Source organism: Leuciscus leuciscus, assembly GCF_965113295.1.
Source record: "Leuciscus leuciscus genome assembly, chromosome: 8".
Classification (NCBI taxonomy): Eukaryota; Metazoa; Chordata; class Actinopteri; order Cypriniformes; family Leuciscidae; genus Leuciscus; species Leuciscus leuciscus.
The window spans coordinates 17,857,588-17,872,686 of record NC_138732.1 but is presented as its reverse complement, the minus strand read 5'-3'; positions in this window follow the sequence as shown (position 1 = coordinate 17,872,686).

Genomic DNA, 15,099 nt, shown 5'->3' with positions numbered 1-15,099 from the left:
GCAGTCAAAGGAAACTGGTTCTTAATGAAATACTGCAGATAATATTAGACAATTGATGGACAAGATCCCGTTTAGTCAACAATCAGCATGTGGCCCAGTGGCAAAGTGCCTTTTAATTTGTGCTACACCTGCTGTATCTTTTCTCGGTCACTAATGTTGACTTTAGCATGAAAAATGCTAAGCATAGAGACAAGTATCAGGTTTATGCGCTGAACCAATTAATTAGGAAGAGATGTACGAATCAAAGGAGGCAAGGGTCCTGTATTTTTCTTGACCATTTTAGGTTTACGATGAGAGGTTATTTTAAAGAGCATGAATAAGTCAGATTGCCATGGTGGAGGAACTTGACCTTTCTCCCTTTCACACATTCATGGCCTCCACCTCTCCATGCTTCAGTCTGACACAAAGGCTAACAAATCTTCCTTTGATGCTCGGTGAGTAAGGACACATACCACAGATGTTTGAACACAGGGAATGTTGATGCATATTATAACTGATATCCGATATGAAACATGCATACTGACGCATGATCATATCCAACAATGCAGAGTGATTCGGGACTCCTCATGTTGTCAGTTTGTTAACGTGATGGCCCTTCAGATGTGCACTCAGAACATCGCCTCATTGAAGAAAAACCCAGGGTATTAGCTCCGGTAACAGTTCCCCTCTGTCAGATTACAATGCTCTGATTCCAGATCCAAGGTTTATCTTTTGCAAATAACTGTGAAATTGCTTGGCACAAAGTCCTTTCACTCAATAAGCTTTAAATAAGATGTCAAGTGTGGCTTCAGTTGGTGGCTAGCTAGCTGGTTGGCAGGGCCGGCTGAATTTGAACAGGGATTCCACCGAGGTCTGCTGGCTGGAGACTCTAAACACTCTCAAAATGGATTAGCCCCGACCCTCGGACCCACTAATGCATTCTGGCCACAAACCTTTTCAACTCCTCTGTCTCACAATGGATAGTACTGTGTAGATGGTGCAGCAGTTAAATCGGTTTGGTGGAATCTGAAGAATATTTTCATTTGCAGTTTTGTTTTGGCGTTCGTGCTTCTGCCAGTGGAATCTCAACAGGCTGTTTTCCAGGAAAAAGTTTTAAACCAAAGGTCCAAACAACAGTTACATAACCACATGTCTAGTATTAACAGGAACTCTGTAGCTGTTACATTTCATTCTGGTCTTTTCAGGGTTTGATCCTGAAAGAATCTTGCATTTTAAAAGACAGGAAAAAAACGATTAAATGTAGAATAGATGCTGCTTCGGATAAAGTTGATTAACTCGCATCAGTGATGATTTTACAGAATCTATAAAAAATATACATCATAAACAAATCACTGGCTTATAAATGTGATCAATACAAAACCAAACTTTAGAACTAAAAATAACAAATACATCATAATAAAACACTAAATGTCAGTTACTTTTTAAAATGAGAGATATTTTTAATCATTTAAATATTTTTCATATTTTTATTCATTTATATTGATTAGATTTAATTATTTTATTGATTATATTGAAATTACTATCATGCAAATTTTGCCATAACATTTTCATATCTTTATTAAAATATGGAATAAAAAAAAACATTTATGAAGCGAATAGAAAACTGATGAAATATTATTTCATTACTTTATAAAGTTATTTTTATAAATATTTTGAGGATAGAATGAGATCACAAGGTGAAAACGCAAAATTGGCATATTTTCAAATGCATTGTAGAGTCACTTAAAATTATTATTATAATTTTACAAAAATGTTAATATTTTACATATCTTGAAAAGCCATCATAAAATTCCAGTGAAATGTTCATATTCACTCTCTCTCTCTCTCTCTCTCTCTCTCTCTCTCACACACACACACACACACACACACACACACACACACACACACACACACACTTCACCCTAAACAAAGTAGCTCAGTGGATGATCAGTGATCCCTGGTAAGCCACATTCAATCGCTCCTAAACGGGTCTCGCTTCCTAGCAGAGGAATCAGAGAAAACCTTTAAGTCACCAGCTAATTCTTGTTTCAGTTGTCTGGCAAAAAAAAAAAAAAAAACAAACTCTCCTGCGCTACAACTTAATACCAGTCAGGATCATGCTGAGAGGCCAGGGCGGAATCAATCTTTAGCACAGACACCAGGCCTGAGCTTTTGCTCTCTATTTTGTTCCGCCCATTCTCTGTTTCTTTCACTCTTTTGTGCTTTGCCAAGTCCCGCACCAACCAGAACCAAACCTTTCACAAACGCACCCACCAAGTCAGGTTACCACACGTACTCGAAGTCAGGAGATGTGGAAAATGACACTTCCTTGAACCAGCCCTCCACACACATATATATATATATACACACAAACAGACAGACTGCCACCCATGACCCCCAAACTCTAATCCAATCAATGAGGCCTTAGCTGTCTAATAAAGTGCTGCTCTCATGGTGGAACTTTATCCCTGCAGCTGTGCCGGCCCGTTCTCCGGCCAGACCAGGCCTCTTTCTCCCTCTTTCCTCTGATCACACATTTCAATATGAATGGAGCCAATAAGGGGGTGGATTAGGGGCTGGTTACTCGGTAAATCCCGGGCCGGCTTTGATGCCCCTGCCGGGTTTGGCCGCCCAGGCCCCCAGTCAAACGGGCAGCCGGCTCTGCCACCTGGCTCAGCCTGCTCGTTCTGTTTGCTCATATGCGCTGATTAAACATGGCATGGCTTGCGTGGCTGCACTGGGCACCAGATGGCGCCGTGGTAGCTTTGCCCGAATGAGCAGGTGGAGGCGGGGCAGGCAGTGCTGGCTGACACTGGCACACATGGTGCGGGCGCAGACCTCTGCCAACCTGAGGATGGCAGGGAGAACAGCAAACATTCCTGTCCCATAGTAAACTACTGTTCCTGCACACACACACACACACACACACACACACACACACACACACACACACACACACACACACACACACACACACACACACACACACACACACACACACACACACACACACAGGGGTGTCTTTACTCCCCCATTCCCACAACATCTGATTCCTAACTCCTTCCATCCTCTTATGGCTCTGTGTGCTTTGTGTGTGACAGAGCTATTGCTGATTAATATTTGTTTTACTTCTTTGGGACAGAGCAGGACCCAGCTGATCCTGGGAGACGTCCTAATCCCCACAAGATCCGTGCCAACAGGGGGCATCATTTCATTTCCAACAGGGGGTCAAAATGTCTGTAATGAGGCAGGCAGGGCAAACCGTCAAGTTTTACAGCTTAAAAGTGGCGAGTAAACAAGAAAGCAAAGTTAGGATAACTTGCAGAGAATTTTTCCACAAATGTTTGGGATTTAAATATGAAATTTTAATAGTTTTGGTTCTTGGAGTCTAGGCTTTCAGTCTGATTTTATTTGCACATTCATTAAGTGCCATGTGTGTTATTGGGACAAGTGAAGAACGGAATAAAGGAATTACTGTAGGTCGGGAGAGGATATTAAATTTGATGTGCTCCACTTCCCTCCCTCTCTCTCTTTCACACACACAGTTGCATTTTAAACTGAGATGGATATGACAGGTGTAGTTTGGGTATATAAGAAAAAAAAAACAAAGGTTGTGCTGTGTAAGGTTTCAGAGGTTGTAAAAACACAGCTGTTTTAAGCCACACAAATTCTCTGGTTGTGGTCTATGGTTTTTATCCACCAAGGAAAAGGGTAACATCTTTTTCAATTATTCAATTATTATCCGAAATGTATTACACATGTGTTGATTTAAGCAGTACATAGCAGTAAGTATACAGAAGAAGTGCACAGAAAACTTAAAGATAATATTTATTTTTTTGATTCTGGTTTGCAGATGACTTTTTATATTTAATATTATTTTACTTTGTTTTTCCCAAAGTAAAAATCTGGGTTCAATCAGATAGGTTAAATAAATTGAATTATTATGCTTTACCTTTGTGTACAGAAAATGCAATACACATCCTTAATCTAATTTATGCACTTTAAGAGTATGAGTAGCCAAGCCATTTGTAATAATATGACACCGTTTGGATCATATCATGAAAACGCTGCTTTTTCTCACACATCTGTAAATCCAGAATGATATCTTAACTGCAATGTGCTGCTGATATCTTTGGCTTTTAATGTGCTTATTTATATTTATGGCCGACTGCTCTTGACCCAGCAAAACAAACGTGATGTCAAGAATGACCTGGCTTATTGAATGTGTGAATGTGTGTTTGCGTGTGCGGTGCCTGACACGGAAGGCAGTGTGTGTGGGAGTGGGACGAATGTTGGAAGCAGCTTTTAGCTCTCCATAAAGTTGTCTAATGAACGGCGCCAAACATCAGGACGGCCACACAAATTACTCCTCTCCCTGCCAAATCCCTCTTTTACAGATCAGCTTATTATGCTTGTGCTGTTTAGTGATTTTCTTCACGCTTTCTTTTCCCACTGTTGAAACAAAATTTCTATCATTTTTTAATTTTTAATACAAACCTAACTTATAATATAAATATACAGTAACAAAAAGTTTTTTTTTTATTAATATGTATTTATATTATGATTTATATGTTTGTATTAAATACACTCTTTTTGTGGAATGGCTTGCGTGTGTTTGTACTATATATCTTTATAATAAATAAATGGCACTTGGTTTGTTATCAAATTCAAATACTTTTTGGCTGCACTGTAATGCTCAATGCATTATCTGAATAGTAAAAACTTTTAACTCATTTTAAAATATATCAAGCTATAAAAAGAAAAGAAAATCATCCACATCAATAAAAACAAACAAATCAGTTGGACTTAATACATAGCCCTGAGGCATATCATATCATACCATAATCACATTTGACAGGTTCTTTCACTCCCAGATTTCTTTACTTGATCTGCCATATCTTATATATTCATAGAGGGTTTTACATACTGTATAGGCCTATCCCCTTCTTCACTCCATTTGTGTTGTGATAAGAGCAACTTCCTGGATTAGAGAGGTAGCTGTTATGTCTCTCCAGAGAGCCTGTTTGTTTGGGTAAGACAGCTCGTTCATTACAACTCAGGATGGGGGAGGATGTGAAAGCAACCTGTCTCCCAGATACAGCAGGACCCAAGCCAACACTTGCATCAGATATCTGGCTCTTTATACGATCGTTGGGATGCCGTAATGCGTTACCTTGACCATGTCAGATTATTTCAACTGTTTTGGAATTTGTTAAACTGGTCCTAAATGTATTGGAGCATGAGAGAGAAACCGTGTGATAATAGAAGATAGCAATCAATTTTAAATGTTAAATTTTACAATTTTACCTGCCTAAATAGTTTTGAAAATAACATTTGCACTTCAAAACCAGTCAGATATTAACACAAATGTACCATTTCATTTTCTCTTTCATTTAATGAAAAAATATGTTAAAACCACTGAGATAATAACCCAAACCTTTATATAAAATAAAATACACAAATTAAAATATGGATTAAATCATGAAAAAGAGAAACATACATTTGAATGAATGAATAAATAAAATGTATTTATTTGTCTTGAAAGAAGGAATTCACAGTTTTGTTCGAAGTTGAATACCAAATTAATAATACAAAATAAATGTTTTAACTTCAGAAATTTTGTCCCATGCAGTAGGCTATACTAAGAATCAGCATGGTTTAATTAATAAAAATAGTAAAAGACAAATAAATGTGGGATAACAAACTACAGATTTAGTATTTCAGATATAAAAACAGTTTTATCACAGGTAAATCTTTCATCATAATGACTGTGGAATTATTTGACAACATGCAAGGAAATAATTAATGTCCAAATTATGCCTCTTAATCAATCCAATCATGTAGGATTACTCTAAGGTCAAAATCATGCAGCCAAATAATGAACTGCATTTTAACATTCTGCATACATAAAACAGAGAGTGAAAAAGAATGATGAAGAAATAGATGGAATAAGGGTGAGGGTTTCATCTTCGCTCTGAATGCCACTTAATCCTTTAAATGCTTGTTATCAGCAAAGAAATTAGAAATCATCCTCTGACAACTCTACAGATGCTTGTGCTCATGTTTAACAGAGTATGACTCGAGCTTGTCTTTTACAAGTAGTTATTCAATGAAATGTGTAAAATATGTAAAGGTTATCAGCAAATAGATATTAGATGGAACTTGAAGCAAGAACCATAGATAAAACTGGTGAGGTGAGGAGGTGTTGTGAAAGAAAATAACTCTAATTGTACAGACACACTACACACTCGTCTGCTGTTGCATCCCGTACTTTTGTCACTCTAGCATTTGAAGGGAATCAAAATAGTGCTGTTTAAACCTCTTTAATATTCTGCCACATATATGAACTCATATCAGGGTCGAAAAAAAGTAAGAAAGATGCTTTGCCCTTTGGCTCCTTATAAATGATACAAGTCAACAAAAAAAGAGCACCTTGAAATCTATTGCTCAAGACAATAAGCACTTCTACAGTGTACAGAGCCAATCAATCCACAGCCTTTTCTCCAATGTGGCCAATCAGAGACAGGCCCCAGAGGTCACCTGGCTCAACAGGCTAATCCTAAATTTGGCGTGTAGATTAGTGTTCTCAGCCTCGCCGCCACTCACACCCAAGCCTGTTAAATCCCGAGGTAAACTCAGGAGCTGCCATAAGTGGGTAGTGTAGCCATGCAGAGTGGATTTAGCAAAATGAGATAATATTTGTTAGTGTCTTGCCAAAGGTGATTAAGGGAGGGGATAAACAGTAATGGGAGTGATTAGCTCTTTTCAGCCACTTTTGTGAAGAGCTTGAGGATCTGCGGACAAGTTTGTAAAGCCTCCATCATTTATTGGATGGAATAGATCCACTGTGACATACCTTATGGCAACAGTTATCACAGAGATATAGAGAGAAGGGTAGAAATATTGCTTTTTTTTTTTTTTTTACAAGATATATGCTCTTCAACAATACATTTAAACTGTACCCCTCTTTTCAGTAATAATGGCAAACGCATGGATAATTCTGGGTTATCACTGCACATTCATAGGCTGTCAGTCTGTGCATTGTTTGTAGGGATTTTTAGTCACTCTTCCTGTTACATTGTTACAACTGTTGGTGACAGTAAGTGACTGTCTTTATAAGTGAGTCACTGAATCATTAAATCAACCGATTAATTCAAAACACTTATTCATTCATGGAATGAAACATGAGTGAGTCACTGAATCATTAATTCAACCAATACATTCAAAATATACTTCATAACAATATTTTTAACTATAATAGTTTTTTGCACACACACACACACACAGTATACTGATATAGATTTATATATATAAAAAAATTCAAGTGAACAAAAATCAGTGTGGTTTAATTACAAAAAAATAATTTATGACAAATAACTGTGGGCTAACACATTAGTACTACACATACATACTACACGTTAGTATTTAAAATCTAAAACATTAGTATTATTACAGGCAAATTAAATTTAATGATATGGAATATTGATGCATTCAGTCAACAGATTTGTTCGAAATGTTGATTCTTTCAGGAATGAAAGTAGTCTTTATGAGTGAATCACTGAATCATTCATTTAACCAATTTGTTGACAAATTAAGTGCGCTGTATTTTAGTGCACTTATTAATCCAGGAACAACACTATGTGTTGCAAGGAGATGCTATACCGTTCTGCTATGGCTTTGTTTTGAAGACTTAGCAGAGTCGAAGTAAGTAAGTGTCTTTAGTGTAATTAACTCAGTATTAACTTTTTTTTATACTGTTACTGTTTTATAAAAGCAATATCACACTTGTAATTGTGCTGTTGGTCAATATCAGTGGCAGAATCACAGTCATGCTGCTGCTACGTACAGCATCTTTTCTCATGTGACATTGCTTAATTATAATGAAGGACTTTATTCAGTAGAGTGGTTATACAGTAGCAATAGATCAAATGGTCACTGCAGGTGGCAGTGTTAACCTTTTTTGGAACAGGCTGGAGGAGAGAGAAAAAGAGAGAGATGGAGAGAGAGAGAGAGAGAGAGAGAGAGAGAGAGAGAGAGAGAGAGAGAGAGAGAGAGAGAGAGAGAGAGAGAGAGAGAGAGAGAGAGAGAGAGAGAGAGAGAGAGAGAGAGAGAGCAAGCTTTGGTTCTGTCTGGATCTCATTATCTCAGCCCCGCAGGGAGAAATGAATTAAACTAATGAAAAGTAACAATAATAATAACAAAGATTATCTGCGTCATTGTGCTTATCAAAACAGAAGTAATGGAGATTTGCTGGGTTTGCGGGCAGAAACAAACAACCATCCGCTTCAGTCTGTAAGAACACTAGATAGAAGGACACAGAGGCTTGCTTTTCCTTCTCTTGTGGCGATGTGGAGGGCTGGAGGAGGGGAAGGGGATCTTTGTTATTCCAGCAAAGTTCATGCCCGAGTCAAACTTGGGCCAGTGGGCCGGTCGCACGCTACAGTCATGATTGGGGAATCTGAGGGAAAAGGGGCAGGTTACAGAGGTGAGGAGAACTGAAGAAGATAAGAAGTCACGTTGGAGAGATATGAAGGAGTGAAGGGGAGGAATGAGCTGGGGTGTTTGGTCATTACTGACCCCTGCAAACTCAAAGGCAGCTTTGAGGGTCGTGACTTGAGGAATGCTGGGAGGGGAAAATGATCTAGCAGAATGGCGACCTTATGCTACCCCAACACGTGTCAGCTGTCCCAAAGTGAAAAACCATATGATCAAAATATCAAAGACTATCTTTCTATATGCACAAAGTAGCAAATATTACAACTAAAATAAACCAGTGCAAAAAATACATGTTGTAATATGAATTATTAATTTATAAATCACAATTCAAAAATTTGGGAATGCTGTTTTTAAAAGAAGTCTCTTATAAGGCTAATTCAAGTCGCAGAGACAAATGCCAGCACATGCCAACAAACCCTACAAACAAGTTGGCCGTTGGATTTAGAATTTTATGAAAAATAACTGTTCACACTGCCCCGACAAACGCTGATTGAACATGTTCAGTCTGGCGAAGACGTGTTTGCAAAGTTGAATTTTCATCACCCATTTCTCCGGTCTTCCGTGTCAGATGATCTTTCAGAAATCATTCTAATATGCTGATTTGGTTATATAATGATTTTGTCTCTTCAATTTTTAACGGCAAAGCCAACATTCTTTAGACGTGTTACGTTTTGGTGAGTACTGTATAATATTTGTCTCCAGTTATGTTGACCGCGGGCCTACTGATCAACCTCAAACAAAAAATCTGTCATCTCCCCGAACAAAGACCAAGAAAAGAAAACTAGAGAGGTAGATGATGAGAATACATATGAGATAATGAGGGAGTCTGTCACACCCCCCTCTGAAATTGTTCTTACCACTTTATCAAATTTCCCCTCTGACTGGACAACTTTTCATATTACTGTTTGTGTCTCACTGGGAAATTTGGAGAGTAACTTGAGTAACCGTTATATGTACTGTATGTGTGTATGTTTCGGGGAGAAATGTGAAAGAGCAGAAGCAGACGGCACAGACTGTGGCAGGAAGCAGCAGGGTCAGCTTCACTGTTTTGACAGAGTACATGGACACAGACACAGAGACGGCAATGTGTGTGTGGAGAGAGAAACAGGAGAGGTTTGGTGGAATTGCTCAAACATTGATATTAGGTTATGTCCCTGGAGGACAAGACATTCCTTTAAAACATCCTCAGCCAGAGAGGATTACATATACAGAACTATTACTCACACTGTCATCATATATGCAATGTAAACACAAAGTATGACTGCAAAAATTGAAATTAGATGTCCCATTGGTCTTAAATAAACTCACTCCATCTCCTCTCACATTTTTTATTTTCTGTTAAAAAAATAATAAATGATCAAATAAATTAAATGAACTAAAACAGAAATGAAAAACAGCTTACAAAAGAACATGGAAATAACTAAATAAATATATTAAAGTTTGCCTAATAAAAAGACAAATAGTTATTTTTAATATAATATAATATAATATAATATAACATAATATAATATAATATAATATAATATAATATAATATAATATAATATAATATAATATAATATAATATAATACATTTACATACCTCACTATAGATTATCTATACCTGGTGATATAAACCCTGTTATCATTCCAAATGAATTATGCCTGGTTTAATTCTGAAAACAATCTAGCAGTAAATCGAGTAAAATTTCAATCTTGTTTATGTCTTATTATTCAGAGCACAGCACTGGCTCATTGCAAATTCTGAGAGCAGATTTTCTATGCCAATGCATATTCATATGTTTAACGTACAGACATGCATCCTTAATGCTCCAACCTCCTGCAGAATGCAGTCAACTCATTAATATTGTTTGCCGTGCATTTCAAAATAACCCAATGATTCTAATTAAGATCTGTGCCCTGAGGAGAAAAATAATGTGAAATGATTATTAGTGTTGTTGTTTTTATTGATATTATTTTGCATGAAAACATACAGACATAAACCTATTTGCTAGATTTCCAAGTCAGGTTTCAACAACAGTTAAAAGGAGAGGATTTAAAACATCTGAAGGATTAAGTCTAAGAGAAAACCTAATCTTGTAAAGAAAAGAAAAAAAGAATAAAAGAAAGTTTTAATATAAATAGCAAAATAATATTGGAACAAAATTTCAGAATATAACCTACAATATAAACTCACTATACTTGCAGTAAAGTATATAAATAACCTATATGAGGGGGCCCATTAGCCTAAAATATGCAAACAAATCGTGTCAATATAGCAACTGAGATTCATTATAAACAGTCAGGGACATAGTTTACTTCATCTGACCTTTAGAGTCAATATTACAGACAGCTCTTGAGTGTAGTGGGGAATGGTCTCTACATGTGATGACTAAACTGATGCAGACAAGCAAACAGAAGCCCAACACTGTAACAAGAATTACAATGGTGTGAATCATGGGAAGCACGTCATAAACATAAGTCTGCATTTGCCGCCTTCGCTCACACTTTAAAAGCCCCTTAAACCCTTTATAGCACACCACTGAAACATGCAGCGAAAAATCAGCCAAAGAAATTGCGTCAGCACACTAACAGACAACACAACATCTTAGCAGACTGCACGCACTAATTTACTGCAGGACGGAAGTTAATGCAAGGAGGAGAGGGCATGGGAAAATGAGATCCATCAGGCCCAGCCTTACCTTTATCTCAATGACTCACTTGTCATGATGTTAAATAAATAACATTAGCCAGCCAATGAGGCCGGAACTGCAAACAAGAGACAATAGTATAAATACGGACACATGGCTGGCCAAAGATGCATAGGTAATGTGCCAGCCTTGTTTATAAATTATTAATGATTTTCCCCTCGTCATTTCGAATGGGATGGGAGAAGGAGCAAGAAAGGAGGGGCGGTACACTCCTCAAACAGATTTCCAATTTATTCCTCTGTAGTTTGTCCGTCAACCCTCCCTCTGACAACATAATCCCAGCTAATCCGCCATGTTCACTTTCCCTTGTTGGCTCTCATGCATAAGCGCTCAGGCAAATCTCGCTACCTGTCAGTCAAAAGCTTGAAAAGAGACAAACACAGTTAGGGAGGCTGCCAGTCGTTGTCCGTCGAAACACACACGTGCATCAGACAAACCCTCTCTCACACACATTAAAATATCTCCCCATTCTTAGCTTGCTAGGCTTAACCCCTCCATCCCTCTTTGTAATCCAGTATGAACAAGCCAAGGCTGGGTGACTAAACCAAGTCTAACTGTATGCTCTCATATACTGTAACCTCATGAACCAGCGTTGTGGGCGAGAGGGAGGGACTGACATCTTTTAATCCTCACTGAGAAGAGGGTTGGCTGGTGAGGACCGACCCTACTGTCCCTTCACCTGCCAGCTTCAGTTAAAAGTTCTCATTGCTTGTGGTCATCGCTTTCGCACACACAGAGAAGTTACTCATTTCAGGCTGTCAGTACACTCGACACTGATGGGGAATTACATCTGGCATTTAAGCTATTAAATGTTAGTGTTAAATTAAATAATAATAATTAATATATAAATAAATAAATTAATTAATACTACTCACGCTAAATCAATCCAGCCGTGAATTACACCACCCATCGGGTATTTAAAAAAATCATGAAGGTTGGAAATTCCTTCAAAATCAGCAGACGAAAAGGTTGCCTTCCAAATAGCATATGGAAAGATATAATCTGGGACTGAGGACTTCTTGGAAGTTGGAACTGTTCAGGCAAAGTGCCAATGTGATGTTTCTTGTTCTTTTTTTGGGGGGTGTGGGGGGGGGGGGTGGTGTTGGAGATTGGGGGAGAATAAAAGAGGGAGGGAGTAGACAAAATGTGTTCAAACGCCTCCTCTCCTGATATTGTTTCATAACATTAGTGAGACGATGCCAAACAGGAGAATGATTGACAAGTGAAAGAGAAAGCATCTATACACTTATGCACCTGTAATATGCATGACGGAAGCCTTTATAAAAAAGTGTATTTCATATACAATTAATATGCAATTTAATAAAAAAAATATGTTTTACTCTTGCACAATATACTAGTAATATATATTAAATATTATATGAAAAAAAAAATCTTTTCAAAATATATACAATTATTTAGACAGCTCAGAAACATAAAAAACAAAACAAACAAAAAACATGTTCAGGTGGTGGCTATTTTATTTATTTATTTATTTTTCGTGAGGATATATGTCTGGTTTCTATGAACCTTCAGCTCCTTCTAAATCTCATGTCTCTCCTCTCCGGCTTGCTGTGGGAAAAATCAGAACAAATATGTCCTCCACTTCAGAGCTTGAGATAAAGCTGATCACTGGAGGTGGACGACGAGCGAGTGTTGATCTGTCCTGGGAGGATTGTGGGCGTTGGGACTGAATGTGAGTGGGGCGGGGATGGAGAACTGGATCCAGAGGCTTGGGTGAACATGACATACGGCAGATAAAGGCTCTCTAGTGGGTTAACACCCGCGCTTGTACCACGGATTGCCCCGAGAAGCCCTCTTTAAGGCCCTGGCATCCATCCTGATAGCATGACCCAAAGCGGTTCATGTATTTCTCCTAGAAAGACGGGCTTGCAGATTGCAGAAGGTCTTTCAAAGGGGACATGCTCTTGTCTAAAATCTACTCCTAAGGGTAGAGGTGTTAGGAAAACCCTCTGGGAATAATACCCTTGATGTTGGATCCACAGTATCAAAAAGGGCCTCCAAACAGTAGTTGCATATGATATTCAAAATGACAGGGATGTAATACCTGCTGACAGTAGATTAAGAACCAAATACTCCACTCAGACAGCTGGCAGGCATACAGTTGGGCACAAGTCCGTTTTGTACAGAGGAATTCAGTGAAACTCTTTGCAGGGAAATTCTAAATAATGTCATATATCAGCAAGATTTGTTTGCAACATTTGTTTGGGCATTTAGATCCATTCTAGTTGGATCTTTCTAAAGTTTTTTCATTGATTTTCATTATGACTGCAACAAACAATACATACAAAAGTACTGTACATACACATGCTCATATGATACTGCCTATTCTATTTTGCAAAAGTATATCTACTAAAAAGAGTGTTGTGAATTAATTCTCTCCATTTAAATGTAAATGTACTTACATAGTTAATATTTATGCCAAACTATCATCATCACCTGCAATCAGTTTTCTACCATATCATAATATGTGCATATAGCTCTGATGGTACTCAGAAACAAAGCCATGAGATCCTCAAACAAAAGAGGGAAAGAGAAAAGGCGATAAAATAGTGAGTGATGGCGATGGTATTTCAGGCAGCAGCAGGCGCTGTCAACACATGTTTGCCTGGCTTTACATAAATAGGGTAATAAATAGATCGATCACTCGCAGCCTAACAGATTCATGTCACTTTAAAGCAATTTGACTTAGAGCAGACCAGCACACATTACCTCATTACTCAAGACTGACCTCCACAAGAGAATGTTTGTGTGTGTGTGTGTGTGTGTGTGTGTGTGTGTGTGTGTGTGTGTGTGTGTGTGTGTGTGTGTGTGTGTGTGTGTGTGTGTGTGTGTGTGTGTGTGTGTGTGTGTGTGTGTGTGTGTGTTTTTGTGGGCCAATTTTTCATACTATTACTGCTAAACACAACACGGAAAAGGCAAAACAAAAACTGAACAATATATATTATTTCATGTCCAGTCCAGTCACAGACGAGCGTAATATTAAAATATTAAAATAAGTAAATACTCCCCGACCAGAGCACATACTGTACAAAATAAAAAGTGGTCAAATGGCCTTACAAAGGAAAGATGTCACATCCATATTTAGACCGCAAGTGACTCCTAACACACAGCTGTTATAAAACACAAATTTGTTGGATAATCCTGCAAAGCCTGGGATGGACAGACCAGAGCATTGCTGGTCCCACCAGTGCTCATAAAATAAATACCAGCAGGAGTGTGATGGCAGTCCATAGTGGACCGCAGTTATATTTAGGTAAGGACATGAAAGAGGCTGATCCCTTAACAAAATAACAGGCAGAGGCGCTAATCTCCAGCCGGGGAGTCAATATTGTTGATGCCTGGTGATGTACGAGTGAGAGGCCACAACCACGGCGGTGAAGACAAGTTCCTGCCAATGCTTTATTTTTCAAATGGAGAGAGTTCTTGTGCTGTCAGGGGGATCTGTCACTCACTTTGAGCCTTTGATAGGGTGTCAATCTGTTTCATATAGTGTGTGTACTGTCAAGCCCCTCTGTGCTCTTGATCTTTTAAAGCTCTTCCACTATATGATTTTACAAAACTTGTTTGGCTTCAGCTAAAGCTTAAGAGATGATAGAGCACATGAAAATTGTTTTACTATTTTCCAAATCAATACACATTTCTGATTCCATGTGAAGCTTAATATAATCTTTGTGAGTCAATCCTCTAATTTTTGCACTCCAAACTTTTCAGTTAAGAGTGCAAAATTCTTAATTTTGTAACTGAATAAACTAATTCTATAAAGAAGTTATACCATACTTGCTCAGTTTAAGCTTAGCACTTAAATTTTATTAAAAGGGTCCTATTATGCCCTTTTATGAAGTTTTGATTTTGTTTTTGGGGTGTACTATGCTTTCATGCTTGATTGTTAAAAAAAACACATTATTTTACATTAT